The sequence below is a fragment of the Papaver somniferum genome, chromosome 3 (assembly GCF_003573695.1).
Source record: "Papaver somniferum cultivar HN1 chromosome 3, ASM357369v1, whole genome shotgun sequence".
In the NCBI taxonomy this organism is placed as follows: Eukaryota; Viridiplantae; Streptophyta; class Magnoliopsida; order Ranunculales; family Papaveraceae; genus Papaver; species Papaver somniferum.
The window spans coordinates 163,404,497-163,423,233 of NC_039360.1; the positions used below are offsets into that span (position 1 = coordinate 163,404,497).

General features: G+C 37.1%; 1 long non-coding RNA gene, 1 other non-coding gene and 1 pseudogene across 3 annotated transcripts; 2 read left to right on the forward strand and 1 right to left on the reverse strand.

Moving 5' to 3' along the window:
* Positions 1–715, forward strand: LOC113360277 (annotated as a pseudogene).
* Positions 716–8,797: 8,082 nt separating this feature from the next.
* On the forward strand, positions 8,798–8,869 carry TRNAH-GUG. Its single transcript has one exon. It is a non-coding gene; the product is annotated as a tRNA-His (tRNA).
* Positions 8,870–9,860: 991 nt separating this feature from the next.
* LOC113357919 lies at positions 9,861–18,311 on the reverse strand. Of its 2 annotated transcripts, none has more exons than XR_003363993.1 (7): positions 18,092–18,311; positions 14,798–14,854; positions 14,513–14,687; positions 11,262–11,471; positions 10,867–11,171; positions 10,573–10,717; positions 9,861–10,489 (listed from the first exon to the last, which is right to left on the reverse strand). It is a non-coding gene; the product is annotated as an uncharacterized LOC113357919 (long non-coding RNA). The 2 variants fall into 2 exon arrangements; XR_003363994.1 differs by having other exon boundaries at positions 14,108–14,687.
* Positions 18,312–18,737: the final 426 nt, after the last annotated feature.

The window sequence follows — 18,737 nt, forward strand, 5'->3', positions numbered from 1 at the left end:
ATGACATTTTCACCTCGATTTCAGGAAAGTGACACTTTCACCACTTTTTTTTGTTTCGGGAAAAATGATACTCTTTGGTCAGCCCTCCCCACCGTGACAGTGGTGTTCTAGTTAAGTTTACTGTGTCGGTAGGAAAATTAAAACCACAAGTCCTCCTATTCGGATTTCGTTTAGAGTCTGGTTCTTATGATGGGAAAATGATTACTTGGAAAGAAGGTGAACAAAATGAGTAAACTCATGTCGTTAGTGATTATAAATCTTCTCTGAATTCTATTGCTTGGGTTCCTCATGAACTAAGACTTTGTTTGCTTGTGAGTCTTCGGATGGAAATATCTTTTCTGCTAGGAGTGATGGTGGTTGGGAGACGACTAAGATTGATTGAACATACCTATGGGCGTATGCAACTTCAGTTTCTTGGGCTCCAGCGGCAGCTCCTGGAGCTCTTGCGGGATCTGCCTGTTCAGAAGATAGTTTCTTGTGGTTGTCGTAATACCCTGGAAATTTGGAAACTTTGATAGGGAAAATGGATTGCTTCCGGGCTCTTTAGATGCAGTAAGGGATGTGTCTTGGGCACCTAACCCAGGTAAAGGATTTTAATACTTCTGTTTGGAGAGTTTCTTCGTCTCTTACTGGTAATATTTTGGCTATAGCTGATGGTTACAACAGTGTTGCATAAATACAGCAGTCTCTTAATAGTAATAATAATAATATTTAAAAAATATGTAGGCTAGCACAACAACCTGTTCAATTAATGTAGTAGTATGTCGTTGTAGCTTAGCTTGTTAGGCTTCCAACCAGTTTCATGTAATAATTGTCATCCGATATGTTCTTCGAGCTTAGCTTGTTAGGCTTCCACATAGAATTTGAAATAAGCTAGATAAATAATTGAATCCGACGCATAGAAGAATAAAAAATACTGGTTCCGATGATCAAGTAAATAGTTGCACTTCCGACATTATATAACGTAATTTGATATCAACAGTTCAATGGACAATACTTCAGTTATCTGTTTCATCTTGAGTGCGAATTCGTGCACACTCCTTAACGAGTGTATATTTCATATTTCAATTTCTATCCTTGATTTAATTTAGGGAGTTATGTAACGAGGCCGTGATTCTAAACATGGAAGGTAACGGGGCCATCAGTTAATGTGAAATATACACTCGTTAGAGGAGTGTGAACAGATTTGGACTCCTTCACCTTCTCAACCTTAACAATCCTAAGTAATTAACAAATTAATTAATCAAACAATGTTAACAATCCTAAGTAATTAACAAATTAATTAATCAAACATTCACATAGACAATAAGGAACTATGCCTCACTTCGCCCCTTGCTATGCCCATCTTAGCTTTTGAGATGCTCAAGATTAAGTACAGGTTCACGTCTCAGAACTTCTACGTTGTATTTCTTAAAATCTGTCAGCCATGATTTATCCAAATATTCCTCAAACATTTTGGTATCTTTGGGATCAGGTGTATCCTTCTGAACTCCCGTCGTCTTTACCTCGTTCTCCTTTGATTTTTCACCCAAAGTTGTTGATCCCGTCGTCTTTACATCGTTCTCCTTCGATTTTTCACTCAAAGTTGTTGATGATACTTGTCTGCCGGTACAACTATTTCCCATCTTAATTTCTTTCGTTTGATCAAAGTTTCTTGCTGATCTGTTCTAACTTTGTTCGTCCCTTAATTTCTTTTCTTGGTATGTGGCTATGTGCTTTGCGTTTGAAGCTAACTAGAGAGTGATGATAGAAAAACAGAAATCTCATCAGTATATATACACGATACGGAGAACGGAAAAAGGAAATATGGGTTTCTGAATTGCTTAGAGAAAGTCTTATGGTGGAAGAGTTCCATCTTTCATCTTCCACGCCACCCCAGCATTTGGAACCGGGGATGGAAGTGCAAGTGAAGTGGTGGAATAGTGAAAACGCTATTAAGAATAGCGTTTTTTCTCAGCCGTTAGATTTCAACAACTCATCCTAAATCTACCTACAAAAAAAAAACGCTATTCTTAATAGCGTTTTCTTAGCGCTATTAAGAATAGCGTTTAACGCTATTCTTATTGGTTCAGATGGATTCCACAAACCCTTCCACGAAACGATGGAACCTTGCTTGGATTTTTCGTGGAAAATCCCAACTTGGAAGCCATTAGACTTGACATTCCATGGTTTTTCCACACTTGGAATAGGTTGGATTCCACCATAAGACTTGCTCTGCTAAGTAACCTGATTAGGGTCGGTTTGGCTAGCTAATTGGCTGCATAACAAGAAGACCTAAAAAACTAATAAATCCAAACGTGGGTCATATTTTTTATCCCCCAATTCCTCACGCCATTGAAGAAAATAGCTTGTTACCAAGTGATAGCGCCACAGTGAAGGGTCATTGAGTGTCCGTAAAAAAGTTACGAAATGCACCTGTAAAAAAAGATCAACAAATATAGGTTTTTCAAAGTGCTTTTCAAATCAAAAAATTAAAAGCAATGTCAAACGAGGCCTAAAACTTAGATTTTGTTGTCTTTTTCAGATTCCTAATCCATTTAGGATTTCTATACCTTTTCATATTCGTACTTCAAATAGGACTCTTAGCTTGTATTTCGTACTGTCTAGTTGATTCTCTGGCAAAGTATTTCGAAGTTAGTCCATACAAATTCATAATCGAATTATTGGATGGTGGTGTTAGACCCCGTTTTTTCAATTAAGATGGGATTGTTTCTGGGGCATTGTAGTAAATCACATAGGCTTTCTTACTTTATAAATTAACCAACCCTAATATTTAAGAAGAAGCTTACGTTCATACGAGTGAGGGTGAGAGTGACATGGTGGCGGCGTTGAGGGGGGAAAACCAGTAACCAGATTTCTCAGTAAAAGAGAAATTGTCGTTTCCAAAATCAGATGGAGGATTATGATCTGTGTTTTAGTATCATGTTGGGACCTTTACTCATCCTTAGAAGATCAAATAGAGAAACACATAAGTTTGAAATTGTCATATTGACTTCTCCTATCAAATCCAACTTGTTTTTGCCGCTGCAGTTAGTATCGCATCACCAACAGCGGCTTCTGAGGTTGAAGACACATAATAGAGAAACAAGAAGTAGCACATCAATTGGAGAATGGGAACCTGAATACCCCTTCCGTTAGGTATTGATAACAATTGTGATTGACGTTGTTCGTTAAATGATAACAACAGTGGAGGGACAAAACATGAATGATAGTCTTGGAGCCAAAACATAAATGATTAACATGATTGATGGAAATCACAAAAGACTGAGTGTAAAACCCCGACCCTAGTTAGGCGTAAATAAGTGGTCAATCTATTTTTGGGCGTATTCATCCCATCTCCTTAGCAGCTGGATCCATAATTTAGCAAAATGGTGATTTTGTATAGTATTGGACTTGGAAAGAAACGCATATATTTTTTTGGACACAAAGAAAAGATTAGGGTTTTCTTTTTATTCTTTAAGCTTAAAATAAAAATAGCTGCCGTCTTTGGGAACCCTAGCTATGTGAAAGAGAGAGTTGCAAGAAGAAGGAAGATTGTTTGATGCGAAAGACTGATGCTAGGTGGGGATTCCGCTGCAAAACAGGTAGGTTCTGTTTTGGGTTAAGTGGCAAAATGCCCCAAAATAGATCTCAAGGTTGTGAAAATGCCCCGCACGTTAGGAAAAAGATGAAAATGCCCCAATCCGTTACTTTGTAGTAAAATAGTCAAAATGGGGCCTTTTGACTAGTCAATGCCCTGTGAAAATGTCCAACATACCCTTTAGCAAAAAATAAAAGGTGTAAATATAATTTGTTGACACGTGTTCAAATCTCAGATACTACGGATCTCGGTAAAAATGGACGGTTAGATTGATTAAAAAGAGACGTGTGCAAATCAAAAGGTAGTAACGTGCACAACCTAGATTGTCGACACGTAGAAAGTGACTTCCACCTAACCACACATGTGATTAACACGTGCACCTCCAATCTTATCTTCAACCATAGTCGAGTTTCAACCACAAATTTTTTTGATTTGTTTTCTTCACCAAATTTTCTTCAGCAAATATCGACAGACAGAGAGACAAGAGAGATCGAGAGACAGAAATATATCGAGAGATTGATAACGATAAGAGAGATAACTTAAATCGAGAAGGGAAGATATAGATGAGAACTGATCAAGAGACCGTCGTCGAGGCTAAGTTCTGAAACCCGCGAGGTTGGTAGGTGTTGAACAGAGGGAAGAACATGTAATTTCTTGAAACCCTAATCTTCTTTTGCTTTACTGTTTTGATTTGTGATTGAAGGGTTGTTTTTTTTCGATTCGCCGTTGTAATTGAACGATTATGGAATTGAAATTAGGGTTTTTGAGAAACAAAATTAGGGTTTCAGAAAAACGAAATTAGGGATTCTTCTTTTGCTTTACTGTTTCTGATTTTTAATTGAAGGGTCGTTGTTTTTAATTCGCCGTTGTAATTGAACGATTATAGAATTGAAATTAGGGTTTCTGAGAAACAAAATAGGGTTTCAGATAAACGAATTTAGGGATATAATCTGGGTATTTTTTAATTTTGTATGTAATTGATTGTTCATAGTAGACTTCTATTCAATTGGTCGCACATTACTGCAATTAAATGAGTAAGGATTTGAGTGTTCATAGTAGGGACAATAAATTTCAGAATTTTAATTAGTGGGGTAATTAGTGGGTTTGATATGATAGACTGTTATAAATGATATTTGGGACTCTATAATTGGTATTTGAATCCATATCTTAGTGAAATTATATGGCCAAGTACTGAAATTTTCAAACTATTAGTTGTAGTTCAAGTATTCACATCTGCTTGTATAGTTCTTTTCTTTCTCCATTCTTCTTATATGATCCCCATATTGTTGAGTTGAGTGGTAGTGATGCTGATCAGTGTTGTCTAGTGGCTGTGGCGGTGAGTTAAATTAAATGTATAAATGTTGATGGGCCTTCACTAATCTATAAAAGACAGTATGCATGTGATATTGGCTTGGCCATATACATATGTATACCCTGAAAGAATCCATGATGGCTTGATGTATGTATATACCTTGCAAATTGAACTATGAATTTTTTTTGTTTTCTTTTCTTTGTTGGATGTTGTATGCTTCTAATTTTCAATCCCATCAGCTCGTACTCGGCTACTCGTGATGTGATGAATCCATTATTTGTATATATATGACTTTGTATATACAAATAATGTATATGAACTTATCATGAAAACAATACTTATCACATAATGTATATGAACTTTGTATATGGACTTGTTACATTTTTTATTGATTTGTTTCTTTTTTGTTCAATGTTTCAGAATAGGTAGTGAGGACAGGAATTTCTGGATAACTGACATAGGTGGCCGGTTTAGGGACTCGTATTGTATTGGTTGTAAAGCTGGTACCAGTGAAGTCCTTGTCTGCACCAACTACTGCAACAACATCTGCATCAAAGAAATATGGTGATACACCACCATTGTCAAAGGGCAAATCAGCTGCTACTATGCCATCTTCTTCTTCAGCTGGTTCCCAGAAAAAGGGTAAGACAACTACACCATCCTCCTCTACTGCAGCTGATGTTGGTGCTAAAAATAAGGTGACACATCCATCTACTTCTTCTGCGCCTTCTACTGCTTGTACAAAGAAATGTTAGAAGGATATTTGATTTAGGTTAAGATTAAGTGGCTTTTATGTATCAATTTTGATTGATGAGAATGATTATGGGTTTCAGAGATTGTATGGACGAGGTAAAGAATTGGTAGGTAAATGTACCACCATTCTTGAAACGGAAAATGGGTCATTTGTCCAATTTTTTGTAAAACATGATTCTAATGGACGAGTAAAAACTAGTATGAGTGAAATGGACACCAAAAAAATGGCAAGGATGAAACTGGATTCATCCTGGTTTAAATTTACAAAATAGCGAAGATGAAACTGGATGCATCCTAATGTAAATTAAAAACAAGAAAAAATATTTGAAAATGGGTAGGATGAAACTGTTTACATCCTGGCTATTTTTATATTTTTGTCCATTTAAACAGTTGTAAATTTTAAATGTCTTTTTCACCCAGAAATTATTGTTTTGGTCTTTTTAACCAATATTGTGTTCTTCAAACTAATATGAGGTGAGATGAGATTGGGAAAAAGAAAGCGGGATCTTCTTCAATCCAGGGAAAAAGAGAGATACAGGAGAGAGAGAGAAGTCAAGTATCCATAGCTACCTGATTCTCTTCAACAACTCAGAGATTTCCATCAAACAACTAAAGACTACATTAAACTACAACTGATGTCTTGCTCGGATCTAGTCGAATTAGAATAAATCCGAGCAAGAAAGGAACGACTCTTCCAAGAAACAATTGAAATTTTTCCGATTAGGATTTGATGGAATGTTGTACAGCTTTTTGTTTTTGATACCATTGACATGGATAAGATATTTTCTCAACGCTCGGCACTCATATGGCTGTGCAGCTCAAAGACAAAATTTAGTCCTTGGGATTGTGTCATTATCTTTGTACCTCCTCGGGATTTCTAGGCTTCATTTGTCTGAGTTCAAAGCAACCTGGCGAATTAGGCGGTATTAGGAGACAAAAAATGACTGATAACATATCCTAGGCCGTAAGGACCGTTCCCTATGGTGAAAACTACAAACGGACCCATTCTTCAGATTTTTTCTACTGTGAAACCCACATCCAGAAAAGTTCACGCACGCCCCCAATTCCACATAAAAAATTATTCTAGAACCCATAATTAATAAAATTCTGTTCTTCACTTTTCGGAAAAGCTACAGACATTTTTGCACTCTGCAGAAGGAAAGTTAGTGTGGATTTCACCACTTGAGCTGTACACGCGTGCCTGGGGACATTTCAATGGAATGGAATTAGGTTTCGCTAGATACCGAAGTCACAAGCAGAGAAGGTGGTACAGTTTTTCATCAGTTCAAGCCATGAAGCTACATTTCTTCTTGTGTTTGCAGATGAATGAGATGGGAATTACATGGAAGATTTCTGGCTGCTGAATGGGGGTATTTGGTTCGAATTGGTGTGGCAGATGGAGCTCGGGGTGATGGCTGAATTAGGTTGCGTTTCAAGACGTAAACCAGTTGGACGAAAGGGGTTTTGTGTTGTTGAAATGATGGTTTCTGGTAGGATGATTCTCGCAGGATTAAGCAAGGGTTCTTGAGCTTGAATACAACAAGAAATAGGTAGTACGAAGGCATGAGATATGGTCAGTCTGTTAGCTCAATTTTGGGTCTGTTGGTGTTGATTGGAGGAGAAACTGAACTGTTTTGGTGTTTATGAATGATTAGCAGTTATGGATTTGCATCGTATTTGAATTTGTTGCAAAAGTTGGAGAGCCACAGAAAATGATTCCTAGATGCAACACAACATCAAACTGTGCATAACAACTGTTTGACGAAACGGCTGAGAGAAGTTCAGCTGTTACGTGATTGATTTTGGGGGAAGTTTTCAATGGGTTTTGAGAGATAATTGAAGCTTCAAAGTACGAGGCATAGATGGTTTGAAACAATGGCAGCTATGGAAAGAGATGGAGCTGGCGGTACAAGATTTATGAATGGAGTTTGGGTCGAGTATTGGGTTGAGCTTATGAAGATTCTTTGGATGATTTGGGTTGCATTCTGGACTGTTCTGTGGATGACTGGTGGTGAAGTTATGTTGGTTGTTCTTGGCAGATTAGGAGAGGGTTTTCAAGATGAAACAAAGAAGGAACATGAGTGTGTCTCGAATTAAGGGGAGCCAAGAGAATGGGACTGCAGTTGGGAGTTTGTTGGTGTGCTGTTCAGTGAAAGAAGAGCTTGTGTAGACTGATTAGCAGTGATATTTTGGGGTTTGTATAAGGGGTTTTTGGCAGCAGTTTTCACCTGATTTATAAGCCTACAAGATGTGGGTATTTGGGTACCAGTCTGTCTTGATATTAGATTGAATGGATCTGCAACGTCCGTGAAGAAAATGGAGGTGTGAATAGTGATGCATAACAGGTTATGCACCTACAAAATTTATTGCATAACTTGTTATGCATTCTCGAAATTGGTTGCATAACACGTTCTGCAGTTTTTTTTTTTTTTGCATGACTTTTTATGCATTCCAGAAAACGGTTATGCAGCTACTTTTTTCTTAGTATTGAAACCAACAAAAAATAAGGTTGCATAGCTTGTCATGCACCTACAATAATATCTACATAACATGTTATGCAGTCGTGAAAATGGATGCATAACCTGTTACGCATCCGAAAATCATAACCTGATATGCATCCGTAAATATGGATGCATACTGCATCATGCATCAATTTTTTTATGTACGCACTAAAATCAACCAAAACAATGGTTACATAACTTGTTATCAATGCATAACTTTGTTATCCAAATGCATAATTTGTTATGTAGTGGATAAAATGGTTGCATAATTCGTTATGCGTCTGCAGAATGTGTTATGCATCTTTTTTGGTGGTTACATAATGGTTATGTATCAAGTTTTCGAAAATTTTGCCTAAAATGATGATCACCTCCGATTTTTTCGTGAAAAACAAAAATTTGATATTCTTTTTTGTACTCGTTGCGTAGCTCTCTTAAAAAGATTTCCAACGATATAAAATTTGTAAAATTCCAAGGCCCGGATTTTTAGATATGTTATATCCAAGTTGCGTTGCCAATTATAACCCTGATGCATAACCCGTCATGCGGATGCATAATCCGTCATGCAGACATTTTCAATAATTTCATATTATTTGGTTCCTGCATGATTGACATGATTTTCAAAAGTATATGTTGATGGATTTTGTCAACTACGTGACTGTAGTTTAGTGGTAAGAATTCCACGTTGTGGCCGTGGAGACCTGGGCTCGAATCCCAGCAGTCACAATGTTTTTTTCATTTTATTTAGTTCTTTTTGAAACGATGCAACGGTCATTTTGAAATCTTGTGGCCGTGGGTTATCAGATGTGGTGTTGTCTCTGTCTGCATTAGACTCACCTGTGTTGCCTTGCCAGTAGGGTGAAGAAGATCTACAGAGATGGTACGTGCATCTCGTCTTCTTCAAATAGATAACACTCGTCTCTGCCAAGAAAGAAAAAGAGAATGCAATCTTAATATTGTCCTTTTGTTCCGCTTAAAAAAATGATTATTGATTTCATTCTCACATATAACACATCCATCATGGAAACCATCATCCACTAAAGTTTTTCCATTTGTTCCCCGGAATCCTCTATTCCTTGGATTATTTGAAAAGTTAGTTTTTGTTGCTTTAGATTCCTCTCCTCCAATGGCTGCTTCTCCACCACAACCACCCATCGAACTCATACCACAATTCCTACCACACACCATGTTGATAACACCCTTAAATTCACCACTATGTCTTCTCCACTACTTAACGCCACCAACACTAGGTTATTTGGTCTTCTATCTGGTTGCACTCATGCAGGACTGGTCAAGGAAGGATTAATGTATTTCAAAAGAATGACGAGCCTAGAGTTGAACACTTCTGTTGTGTGGTCAGCATTTTTAAACAAGTGAGCAGCAGTTCATAAGGATGTCCAAGTGGGGGAGTTAGCATTCTTCCACAGGGAGTTAGCATTCTTCCTCCATTTGTAACGGTTCTCGATCTAAACCCTTACAGTTGGATTTTTTATATCGTTCCAATTTTTTATTGTAAAAGCATGTGAATTCCAATTTTTTATCGTTCGGTTCATCTGAAATTATTGTAGCGTCGGCAAGAAATTTGTGGTCCAAAATGCTTGTAATGTGAAGTCAGAGGCCAACTTTTCCAAGGTAGCCTGTGAAATTTGTATACCGCAGTAGCTAAGAGATGGGATGATGTTATGGTAAAGAGCGAAATGAAGGAAATCGGTTCTAGGAAAAATTCGTGTAATAGTTCGATTGAAGTTAATGGTGTTTCATATGAGTTTGTTGCTGGGGATAATCATATCCACCTGCATTACAAATTAGTTTACGAAGCGAAAGAAGACTCTACTTATTGGTGGGCTTGAGTTTTCAAGTACATTTTATAGCCTCGTGATCAAATTCATGAAGCCACAATCCCGAAAATGGTACCTGGACTCCAACTAACTCACAGCAGTGGCAGAAAGATCGAACAGTATCACACAGGATTCCTATACATTAAACACTGCGCTTTAATATTTTTGGCCGGTTGTTGGCCCAGCCCGCGATTTACTATCATCCCTTAACAACTTCTCCAAGTTCCCTCAAAACTTTGAGTTGTTTGTTTTATTTTTCAGCTTTAGTACCACCGCCAACTAAATGCTCATGATCCCTTGGTTCCGAATATTGTGCACACGTGGAAGAGTTCCAGATACAATATCATATGTGAAATATAAAGCCATGCATACCACTTGATTACAGTTATCAAACGAGGAAAATTGGAATCTAAAGATGCAAAAGCCACCCAGCAGCAAACCCAATTTAGCTCCTTGTCAAGATGATTAGTTAATTCTAATACTAGCAGATTCATTGGTTTTTGTCAACCTGATCAGAGCAACCATGAAATCTAAGCAAAAGAATAAAACAATAGCAGAGAAGAAAAAAAAGGGTAGATGGTTCACTCTCACCTCGCTCTACTTTTGCTGGTCTTGGTATTACTCTCATTGAACACAGGAGCAATTTGTGTCAGCTTTTCCATTATCGCAACCTCTCAAATGGAGCTATTTGTGCCTCGAAAGGGGCTCTGGTATTCAAGGTTTCAGGAAAAAATATCTGGGATAAGAGATATCCCACAAAAACAGGTTAACAACGCAGAGTTAGACATAGAGAAGGACAAGGTCCAGATATAGAATGAGAAGTTATTATTTTCAGCACCAAGAGAAAAGAACTCAACATGAAGATTTTAGAGTGAAAGAAGGTACCAGACTCCCTATGGACTGAAGAAGCTATGATGATCTCAAAAGGCTTCAATTCCTTCTAAAGCACTGTTCAGTGCAGAAATAAATTGGCAGCAGACAAATTGGCTAAACATGGAAGGCTTCATGGCACTTTCAGAACATTTGGTCTCGAACTCTATTAAATCAGGTTGACAATGCTGTATGCCTGTCTATTGGACAAACATCGCCCAGAAAATTTCTCAGAGTTCCATTGTTGCATGAGCTGAAAAACTGAACAAGGTCTAACCCGTCTGGTGGCTTCTGCTCTTGATAATGTGACCGCGAAGTACCTTAGGAATACACAAGTCAGAATTAATTAGACATGAATGTAAAGAAGAAAATTACTGGGTGAACCTAATAGAGTTCTCAATATTTCTTACCTGATGTTCTTCGGTACTACAAAATTTGAAATTTCACAAGATCCTTCCAATCCGTGTTGGTTAACACGTTGGGTTTATCTGAAAGAAATTTTTAATTTGTATAGTGGGGTGTACTGCGACGTATTTTCCGTTTAGCTTTCTGTTCCTAAAAATTCCACAGGCAGTACATAGGGTAGCTTTTTTACAACGTTCATCTAGTGCGAACAAATCCTGAAATTGATAAAATAACAAACTTATCATTTAGTGCATAAGTCACACAAACGAAATATATAGCACACAACACAAGTAAATATCCTATGTCAATCAGTGTTCAATCACAGATGTTCTGTCATATATGCAGTTGTCAAATGTACTCCTGCATTACTCGGAGGCAAAGCTAGCCTCCTACTTTTCTGTTAAATACATCTCAAATTGAACCCAATTTTTATACCTACCTCATTTCGGTCCCTAGTAGCTGTAAAAATGTTAACAGGACATGGGTGTTTTTACCCAACATAATATACCGTCAAATGTGGAGATTGATTTGTTAATGTTTCAGATAAAATCTATAGTGGGAAATCCTGCGAAGCTGATAGGAAGAAATCAATCTTTAACACAGGATATGTTGTTCCTATAAATCTTCTGTATAGGTATATTGGAGATAGTTCTCATCTAGTTGCAACTTACGCTGTTCAAGATAAAAATACATTGTCTACTGTAGCTGATTTACTTTCTACTATGTAGGAGAAAGAATAACTGAATCAACAAATGGCACAAAAGAAGGGCTTCATAGATATTGTATTTGGTCCTATAGACAAAAATGGAATTCCTGCACATAAGAAAGGTAAAATGGAACCCTAATGCTCTGTAAGCCTGATAATCTCTATCTTTAACGCTCAGGAACAACCAAGCAAAACAATCTCAGCAACAGTTCAATATTGATACTTAAGAGAACTTTAACGCTCAGGAAGAAGAAACAAATAGAAGCTGCTTGGCACAATACTGTCAGTTGCAATATTACGTTCTGTGGTGCATTTCTAATGATCCTTTTAAGGAGAAAGAGAAACCAACAGCCCAATGAGGAAGATCCTTAAGCTGTTGTGAAAATACTGGTACGCAAAAAACGCTTCTTTAGAAAATAAGTACAGCATAGAAGGTTGAATTGCAGTCTATGGTAATCAGACTAACTTGTGAGATGGCCACCATAATACCGGATACTATCTCAATAGTCTTGTCAGTAACCAAAAAAAGTTACCTAGATAGAAAAGTAAATGGTGTTTTCGCTTTCCAAGTGAACTATCTAACAGAAAAGCTAAGTAACTCACAACAAAAAAAAAGTGTAAATATTAATACTAAATTAGGAATTATTCCCTAGTAAAAACCTTCAAGTGACTGGCTGTCTAAGCAGTTAATGCTGGCCAACTGAAAGGCCTTGGCATTTGACAATCGTGGACTTTAAAGATGCATGGGATAAGAGTGAGATATTTTATCCAACCGTTAACTTAACTAGATATAACAAGATGACACAGTAAGACTTTTTAAGACTTTTTAGGACATATATGGTTGAAGTTGACTATCTAGGATCTAGCAACAATAACTCGATGTTGTTCTTGTTCCCATGTTCAGAAATTGATCAACCACATACCACGCACTCAGCAAAATGTTGTCATATACCCTCATCAGAACAAATTAGGTCATGAGCCTCTCTCTTGGACAGCAAGAGCTCAGATTGCAGTTGATGCCACCAGGGGTATTCAACACATTGACCACACACAGACACGTCATGTTAATCATGACACAAAGACACGCAACATTTTACTCGATGAAGGACTCAGAGCAAAGGTGTTACCTTCACTGTTCGAAGCAGACAAGTTTGTCATACTTCAAACTTTTGTTAAATTCTTGGTTCTTCATAAACTACAGCATGTTCATATTTCCTATGTATGTTATTGGCGATTAAGACCTTTGCTGGTTATCTAATATTTGTTAACTAATACAGAAAATAAAAACAAAAAAATAATAATAATAAGATGTGCACATGATGATTTTAATATACGGCAACATCTGCATTCATTGGATAAACTGTGGATTTCTACAGGTTGCAGACTTTGGGTTAGTTAAGTGGGGAAGGAGATATCCACGCAACATGCTCAGTTGGACACCTGAATACCTTCCTCCCGAGTAAGTGGCAACTTCCAGCCTTTATCCTATAACTTCTAATCGAGTCTTGCAAGAACTAATATGCTTTACCAACAACTATTATCAAGAACCTCATAATTGGCCGATTCTTCTTGCTGTTGAAATGCACTGGATTTGGTCTGTGTTTGAGGCCTTGAGCTGCAGACGACCTCCATATCTGATGTTTTCGCATTTGGGGTAGTTTTAGAGATCTACAATAACAGGTCAGGGTGCTCACTCGGAATAACCAGGAACATGAGAAGATGACATCATTCATCTCTGCAGTAAGCCTTCTATTGAATGACCGGATCATCCTTCGCTAGATAAAAGTTAAGGAGCAGATATTACTGAGCCTTAAAGAGTCACTAGAAGATACAACCACAAACTACCACCTCAGAAGTGTCATTCTAGGAAATATTTCCAAAATATAGCGGGCAACTAGGACTTCTAGTAATAAGATTCAACCTGATCATAGCTTTTTGTTCCAGTTAATTTTTCCTCTGTACTATTATAATCTTGAAGCAGAAAATCTTTCATATTCATATTTTCTAACTCCCATCTTATTATTATATGCAACCTGATGACGCGGTTAGGTACATGCAACATTTCGTAAAGACCCAAAGATTTATTTGGAAGCAATAACCTTAGTAGCTGTTTCCCCTATGATGTATATCAAGTTTGACACTTACCAACAGACCTAGTAGCACACCTGTACTTCCAACCCTGGAGAAGAAGATGTCAAATCCTCTGATTAGGCTGATCATATCATAAAGTGTTTCCTTCGGTGTGTGCTTGTCATACATGTACAAACTTCAGCCGATACCTACACTAATTTACATACTCAACCACGAATGTTGCGGCATGTTCTTAGGATGCAGAAGTGTAGGAACTGATTGATTAATAGTATTAATAATCTGAAAAGAGAAATAAGAATAACAAAGCAACACTGCTAAAGTTGTCGAATATTTGGATAATTCGGAATGAAATGTCTAAACATGAAACTAGCAGCAGATTTAGGAGGAATGACAAGAGGGTTTAGCACGGACTCTTTTTTTAAGAGTACCAGCATGCGAGATAAAGCAAAAGATGAATACCATAAGAAAGCAGAGCTATATCTAGTTTCATATTCCTGCATCAGGTTCAGCATCGCCCGAGTTTACAGAATATTTTGCGTCGTCAGGAATCCAAAACATTAGAACCGAGGAAGCAGTTATGAGGCGCCCACTTCAAGCAAGTAGCTACACCTATGTCGCTATTCTCGCACTCCACCTGTCAAAAAAACGAAGTTGCGCTTTCACTATTTTCATTCAAACTATCCCGAGCTGCATATAGAATGTGTATGCATATTCTAATGCATTGGGATGGAGACAAAAGTATACCTAATTTTGCATGTTGACGCTCCAGCCTCCATGCATATACAGTACCATCTCTGGAGCCTGCAACAATGTGTAGATGCAAAACTTAGTTCCCCAGATTCCAACAAATAAGAAACACCGCGCATATGTAGCATTAACTGATTAGCGTTAAGACCACAATCGACACTTCACACATTCACGATCACTGAGTTTCTACTGTACAATCAATCCAAATTCCATAGCAACTACGTGGTTAAATCTGAAGTCTCGTTTGCCCTTTCAATATCATCAGTCACCCACTTATAAAGCTAGCACACTATTTCACAAGCATGTCAGACGGTAACTAAGTGACATCTCCCGCATATATGAATTACCAACAAACTTTTCAAGCCCTAATGCACAAGTTTGGACTATTGACATCACTAAGCATACTCAGCTAGACAGGATTATAAAAACACAATTCTTAAAAACTCGTTTCTTGAAAACTAACAGAACTAACAGCTGAAATTTCAGGTATGAATTATCAAAAAAAAGAAATAAAAAATCACGTAATAGAAGTTAAACCACATATTCCCTGCTTCAGTAACTAAGGTTATCCAATCGAAGTTTCCAAAATCCCGAATTTTTGCCCAAGAATCAGATCACTTGCCACTAATAAGTTGAAATCCAAGATCTTAGAAGGATCATTTCGCAAGTTCTAGTGTCAAATGTACAGGTGGGAATTTATATATTTAGTGTTCTGTGTCGTTTCCAAGGTGATCAAAGTTACCAGAGATGTTCCCAGGTTCCTCAAACTCAAAATAGTAGGCATGATTTCCTTTTTTACAACCACAAGTATGAACTAGAGAACAGTAACTCTCTGAACTATGTGATATTTACAACTAGAAGTTATCAAACTATCTGTGATACATCCTATTTTAAAATCAATAGCTTCAAAATTCATACAACCAATCTAAGCCTAGCACCTATTATATTAAAAGACTTGGAACTCAACAGAATTTTCCATTGACAGTGCAATTCAAGAAACTAACAGATCGTTAGGACTGTAATGTCCTTGGGAAGTGCACATGTTTCAGCAACTAATGATGGTACATATCTTCACACTAGCACAACACCATGAACAGCAAGCCTATTTAGCTGCATGTAACCCCTCTTCCCTACTAAAAAGTAGGTATCACAATAAATCGACTAACTGATTTCCTTTTAATTCTGATACACGAAAGGGTTATTAACTTAATTATGAAACATAAATCACCAAACAATTTTCGTAACAAGGTTTGGCTATTATTATAAATTTCTAACAACCAACCGTGTCTAAAAGACGGCGTAAACAATTCCCACAACTCTCTTGAGGATGGACTTAAGAATAAAGCTCACAATTATATAACCCTCAAAATAATGCAACAAAGGTAACAATGGTGCAAGGGGGAAAAGTGCATTGTGTAGTTTAATGCTGGTTCCCAATTTGATTTATGAAGCATGAACTGATTGAAATGAAAACCACAGTCAGCACTTCCCTTCAACGACAACCGATTTTCAGTCTAGCGTACTTATAATCAATCCAAATCCCCTAGCTACTATATGGCCAAATCTGAAGTCCTGTTTGCACATTCAATATCATCAGTCACCTACTTATATAGCTAGCACACTATTACAAACAAACTTTTGAGGTATGAATTGTCAAAAAAACAAATAAAAAATCACAGAACAGATCAAGACAATGCGCCAGCATGAAACAAGACATAGATATATCATATAAAAATAAAACCATAAACCAAATCTCTGCCAATTCTTAAGTTCGGTAGGAGATTATTCCTTTAGGCAAAAAAAAAAAAGAAGAAAAAAAAGTTTCATAATGTTTGTAGACATGGTATACATTTGTCACCGCGAAGACTTTGATTTTCAGAAGTTTCATGTGCGTTGGGAGAACTCTGCATATAATGATTCAGTGAGAATGCATGTTAATAGATGGTTTCTTAGTGACGTTCAGTGTAACGTTCAAGAAATAACTACCACCACCTAGTTACACCAAAACAACCAGCAGAACAGATCAAAGCAGTGTACTAGTATGAACCTAGACACGGGTGCATCATACGAGTATAAAACTAAAACCTTTTACTAAAAACAACGAAGTGCTAATCACTATATATTAACAGAAACGAGGTAATAAACGAATAAACCAGTAGCAGACCAAGCTTTAAAACTAAAACCTAAAGTAGACTTAACGTGGCAGACCAAATTTAAAGGCATCTGCCATCTTATTTACATGTGTCATACCGGCTTTTCATTAAAATCCTCTAATATCTTTTCAAAAGGATGATTTACTAATCATGTGTATCAAAGTAATATCCTTCATATGAGGCATAATTAGCCAGACCTAACATAAAAGACAACAACATGCCCTTGTCAAGATTGATTCAAGTCCAATATATTTCTCAACAGTAGGTACTAATCAACCAGCACAGCAGCATTTTACTCATAAGCATCTAGTATGATGCTTCGTTCTGGTCTTGTGTGGTGAACGGCGAACCAAATGTTCAAATGTATACTCAGACCTTCCCTATAATATTGTCTTTAGTACAATTGGTTCAACTATACTATTGGCATATTACTTACACTAAAAACAACAAAATGCTAATCACTATATATCCCCAGAAACTAGGTAATAAACGAATAAACCATTAGCAGACCAAGCTTTTAAACTAAAACCTGCACAACATCCTTGAAACATTGATTCAAGTCCAATAGTGCTCAACAGTAGGTACAGAACAACCTGTGCAGCAGCATTGAAACTCATGAGCATCTAGTATGATGCTTTATTTTGCTCTTGTGTGGTGAACCGTGAGCCCAACAAACATTCAAATGAATACTCAGACCTACCCTGTAATATTGGCTTTAGTACAATTGGTTGGCATTAACATTTTAGAAGTGTAAAAATAAGTTCCATTAAGCAAACATAATTAGGTTCATTATTACAAAATCCATCGTAGGTCCGAGATCCACATAAATGAATTGAAAGGGCCGACTGATGAACTCTGCAATCAGTGGTTAGAATCAATATCTGTTCAAATCATTCATTTGAATAAATTGAATCCGTTCCCAAAAATCGAAAAACTACCCGAATTAAACCCTAAATAGTGAACCTAAATGCCTAACATATGACTCACCGAAGTAATTATATTGCGCACTCATGATACCGGTTGAAAAATCCTCAAAATCCAACACAAATTCAAGTTCAAATTTGATTGATTGTCGGAGCTGCCTAAAATCAAAATTGAAGAAATTGACAAAAAAAAAAACAGATAATTAAGAGATTACCTAAACCAAGACAGCGAAAATCTTAAGAAGACCAAGAGGCAACTCGAGGCTTGAGAGGAAAAACTATTTGGGTGAGTGGATCTTCATCAACAACAAGACAAGGGTTTCATCTTCTTCCTCTTCGTCTGGCAGTTTCAATGATGAGATCGACGCGAGATAATGAAATCCTTGAAGAAGAATCCATTATTGAAAACTAACTTGGCCAATTTGGAATTTTGAGATCTAAGAGCATCCACAGTGGGCGAGTATAACCAAAAATTTGGGATGAGATCGTAATACAGTGGGACGGAGTAAAGATCAAATCCCAACCAAAGATCAAATTCCAGACCAAATATGGTCGCGACCAAATCCCAAATTCTAATATAGTCGGGCGTAAATTTAAAGTACGCTTGTTGCTGGGCGTAAATTTAAAGTACGCTTGTTAACGGGCGGAGATTTAAATTACGCCCGATGAAAATTCAAATTAAATAAAAAAAAAAAAGAATGAGGCGGACTTTTAAAGTCCGCCTGATGAAAGTTACAAAGAATGGGGCGGACTTTTAAAGTCCGCCTGATGAAATTTTAATGGGGCGGACTTTTAAAGTCCGCCTGATGAAATTTACAAAAAATGGGGCGGACTTTTAAAGTCCGCCTGATGAAATTTTAC